We start from the raw sequence: 5,000 nt of genomic DNA on the forward strand, positions 1-5,000 counted from the left end.
AGAACATAAGGTAGTGTTATAGATTGTTATCAAACGACTATTACAATATACTGAAAAACAATTGAAATATACAAAAATTAATATATAATGGTATATTGAATAGTTGTTAGAGAGAACCTTAACATAAAGATACAGCTTTGAACGCAAAGTTATCAAACGACTTTTACAATATACTGAAAAGCAATTGAAATATACAAAAATTAATATAATGGTACATTGTATAACATAAAAACTATGTTTGGTTAAACGGCGGATATAAAAATGATTATATTTACGTAGCCAAATGCATCGTCATCTTATTAGTGACGCGCATGAAGGAATTCAGTAGATTCCTCTGTCCCTATTTGCGAAGAGCCGAAACCACATATAAAGAGCCAAAAGGCCGAAAAAACGTATATTTGCATATAAAAAAAACTAAATTTGGTTAAACGGCGGGCATAAAAATGATTTTATTTACGTAGCCAAATGCATCGTCATCTTATTAGTGACGCGCAAAAAGGAATTCAGGAGATTCCTACTGTCCCTATTTGCGAAGAGCCGAAACCACATATAAAGAGCCAAAAGGCCGAAAAAACGTATATTTGCATATAAAAAAAACTAAATTTGGTTAAACGGCGGGCATAAAAATGATTTTATTTACGTAGCCAAATGCATCGTCATCTTATTAGTGACGCGCAAAAAGGAATTCAGGAGATTCCTCTGTCCCTATTTGCGAAGAGCCGAAACCACATATAAAGAGCCAAAAGGCCGAAAAAACGTATATTTGCATATAAAAAAAACTAAATTTGGTTAAACGGCGGGCATAAAAATGATTTTATTTACGTAGCCAAATGCATCGTCATCTTATTAGTGACGCGCAAAAAGGAATTCAGGAGATTCCTACTGTCCCTATTTGCGAAGAGCCGAAACCACATATAAAGAGCCAAAAGGCCGAAAAAACGTATATTTGCATATAAAAAAAACTAAATTTGGTTAAACGGCGGGCATAAAAATGATTTTATTTACGTAGCCAAATGCATCGTCATCTTATTAGTGACGCGCAAAAAGGAATTCAGGAGATTCCTCTGTCCCTATTTGCGAAGAGCCGAAACCACATATAAAGAGCCAAAAGGCCGAAAAAACGTATATTTGCATATAAAAAAAACTAAATTTGGTTAAACGGCGGGCATAAAAATGATTTTATTTACGTAGCCAAATGCATCGTCATCTTATTAGTGACGCGCAAAAAGGAATTCAGGAGATTCCTACTGTCCCTATTTGCGAAGAGCCGAAACCACATATAAAGAGCCAAAAGGCCGAAAAAACGTATATTTGCATATAAAAAAAACTAAATTTGGTTAAACGGCGGGCATAAAAATGATTTTATTTACGTAGCCAAATGCATCGTCATCTTATTAGTGACGCGCAAAAAGGAATTCAGGAGATTCCTCTGTCCCTATTTGCGAAGAGCCGAAACCACATATAAAGAGCCAAAAGGCCGAAAAAACGTATATTTGCATATAAAAAAAACTAAATTTGGTTAAACGGCGGGCATAAAAATGATTTTATTTACGTAGCCAAATGCATCGTCATCTTATTAGTGACGCGCAAAAAGGAATTCAGGAGATTCCTACTGTCCCTATTTGCGAAGAGCCGAAACCACATATAAAGAGCCAAAAGGCCGAAAAAACGTATATTTGCATATAAAAAAAACTAAATTTGGTTAAACGGCGGGCATAAAAATGATTTTATTTACGTAGCCAAATGCATCGTCATCTTATTAGTGACGCGCAAAAAGGAATTCAGGAGATTCCTCTGTCCCTATTTGCGAAGAGCCGAAACCACATATAAAGAGCCAAAAGGCCGAAAAAACGTATATTTGCATATAAAAAAAACTAAATTTGGTTAAACGGCGGGCATAAAAATGATTTTATTTACGTAGCCAAATGCATCGTCATCTTATTAGTGACGCGCAAAAAGGAATTCAGGAGATTCCTACTGTCCCTATTTGCGAAGAGCCGAAACCACATATAAAGAGCCAAAAGGCCGAAAAAACGTATATTTGCATATAAAAAAAACTAAATTTGGTTAAACGGCGGGCATAAAAATGATTTTATTTACGTAGCCAAATGCATCGTCATCTTATTAGTGACGCGCATGAAGGAATTCAGTAGATTCCTACTGTCCCTATTTGCGAAGAGCCGAAACCACATATAAAGAGCCAAAAGGCCGAAAAAACGTATATTTGCATATAAAAAAAACTAAGTTTGGTTAAACGGCGGACATAAAAATGATTTTATTTACGTAGCCAAATGCATCGTCATCTTATTAGTGACGCGCAAAAAGGAATTCAGGAGATTCCTACTGTCCCTATTTGCGAAGAGCCGAAACCCCATATAAAGAGCCAAAACGCCGAAACCACGTATATTTGCATATAAAAAAAACTAAATTTGGTTAAACGGCGGGCATAAAAATGATTTTATTTACGTAGCCAAATGCATCGTCATCTTATTAGTGACGCGCAAAAAGGAATTCAGGAGATTCCTACTGTCCCTATTTGCGAAGAGCCGAAACCACATATAAAGAGCCAAAACGCCGAAACCACGTTCATACAAGTAAAAAAATTTCATATAAATACTAAATAATTTTCATATAGATACTAAGTTTATGAATTCATACAAGTAAATAATTTTCATATAAATACTAAATAATTTTCATATAGATACTAAGTTAATGAATTCAAACAAGTTAAAAATTTTCATATAAATACTAAATAATTTTCATATAAATACTAAGTTAATGAATTCATACAAGTTAAAAATTTTCATATAAATACTAAATAATTTTCATATAGATACTAAGTTAATGAATTCATACAAGTTAAAAATTTTCATATAAATACTAAATAATTTTCATATAGATACTAAGTTTATGAATTCATACAAGTAAATAATTTTCATATAAATACTAAATAATTTTCATATAGATACTAAGTTAATGAATTCATACAAGTTAAAAATTTTCATATAAATACTAAATAATTTTCATATAGATACTAAGTTAATGAATTCATACAAGTTAAAAATTTTCATATAAATACTAAATAATTTTCATATAGATACTAAGTTAATGAATTCATACAAGTTAAAAATTTTCATATAAATACTAAATAATTTTCATATAGATACTAAGTTAATGAATTCATACAAGTTAAAAATTTTCATATAAATACTAAATAATTTTCATATAGATACTAAGTTTATGAATTCATACAAGTTAAAAATTTTCATATAAATACTAAATAATTTTCATATAGATACTAAGTTTATGAATTCATACAAGTAAATAATTTTCATATAAATACTAAATAATTTTCATATAGATACTAAGTTAATGAATTCATACAAGTTAAAAATTTTCATATAAATACTAAATAATTTTCATATAGATACTAAGTTAATGAATTCATACAAGTTAAAAATTTTCATATAAATACTAAATAATTTTCATATAGATACTAAGTTAATGAATTCATACAAGTTAAAAATTTTCATATAAATACTAAATAATTTTCATATAGATACTAAGTTAATGAATTCATACAAGTTAAAAATTTTCATATAAATACTAAATAATTTTCATATAGATACTAAGTTTATGAATTCATACAAGTAAATAATTTTCATATAAATACTAAATAATTTTCATATAGATACTAAGTTTATGAATTCATACAAGTAAATAATTTTCATATAAGTACTAAGTGTATGAATTCATACAACTAAATAATTTTCATATAAGTACAAAAAATTTAAAAAAAAAAATAAATGTTAAGCTATTTTTGATGTTGTAATATTTCTTATAAGCATAATGCTCATAGAAAATGATATAAATTACTTGTATATATATGAATTTAAAACTTTTATATGGTTAAAAAGATTTTCTCCATACGATTTCCGGTTGGTGAGGTGTACGTGGCAGAAAACATATATGTTGTATGAAACTTCAACATTAGTACTTGTATGAAAATTTTAATACTTGTATGAAATTGCATACTTAGTACTTATATGAAAATTATTTTCATATATTTATAAAAGTATTTAAGTGTAATATATAAATGAGAGCAAAAAAATTTATTCCTGGTTTGCTACAGTTGGTTTAAATAGAAATAATTTTGTTAATAATGAAATGTTATTAATTGAGATTATTCTTCTATACCTAACATAATGTAGTCGTTTTTTTTTTTAATTTAACTTTTTTTGGGGTTTGTTCTTCTATTCACATAAAATATATGTGGGTAAAGAATAAAATTCAATAAAGTTAAATATTTATATTATTACGCTCGAATACTTTCATATCATATATGAAATAAAATGAAAAATAATTGAATTGAAATTATTAATTTCAAATCAAAAGAAAAACGTATATACTCTTAAAAAAAGATATATACACTATATGCATTGAAATAAAGTAAAATGTATAAAAAATGATATTATTTGAAAGTTTAACAAATACAAGAAGAAACATCGTCCTTACATTAATAATTATATTATATATGTATAGAGAACGAAAATTCTTTCTCACGATAAGATACACAGTCTCAAAGTCCGAATAAGACCGCAATAAATAATACAATAATATGAAATTTAAATGACATGAAGTAAATTATTTAATCCGACCATAGTAGAAGAAATTTCATAATTATTTATTGTCGCGATTTCGTTCTCCTTTGCATTGTGTATATGTCGTGTACTTAATTTTCAAATATTGAAAATATCATTATAAAAATTTATATAGTATAAAAAATATTATATAAATGAATAAAAAATATTATTCTGGTTGATCCTGCCAGTAGTTATATGCTTGTCTCAAAGATTAAGCCATGCATGTCTAAGTACAAACAAATTAAAAGTGAAACCGCAAAAGGCTCATTATATCAGTTATGGTTCCATAGATCGTTAACAGTTACTTGGATAACTGTGGTAATTCTAGAGCTAATACATGCAAAATAAACACGGACC

The 5,000-nt window shown here is 27.9% G+C and overlaps 1 non-coding gene across 1 annotated transcript in view; it reads left to right on the forward strand.

Annotated features, from left to right (window-relative positions):
- Nucleotides 1-4,811: 4,811 nt before the first annotated feature.
- LOC128923680 (small subunit ribosomal RNA) overlaps nt 4,812-5,000 on the forward strand; it is a 1,990-nt gene continuing 1,801 nt past the window's right edge. Inside the window, exon 1 of the ribosomal RNA XR_008472418.1 lies at nt 4,812-5,000. This exon is cut by the window's right edge and continues 1,801 nt beyond it. This is a non-coding gene — a ribosomal RNA (small subunit ribosomal RNA).

The sequence above is a fragment of the Zeugodacus cucurbitae genome, unplaced genomic scaffold (genome assembly GCF_028554725.1).
Source record: "Zeugodacus cucurbitae isolate PBARC_wt_2022May unplaced genomic scaffold, idZeuCucr1.2 ctg00000024.1, whole genome shotgun sequence".
NCBI classification, from domain to species: Eukaryota; Metazoa; Arthropoda; class Insecta; order Diptera; family Tephritidae; genus Zeugodacus; species Zeugodacus cucurbitae.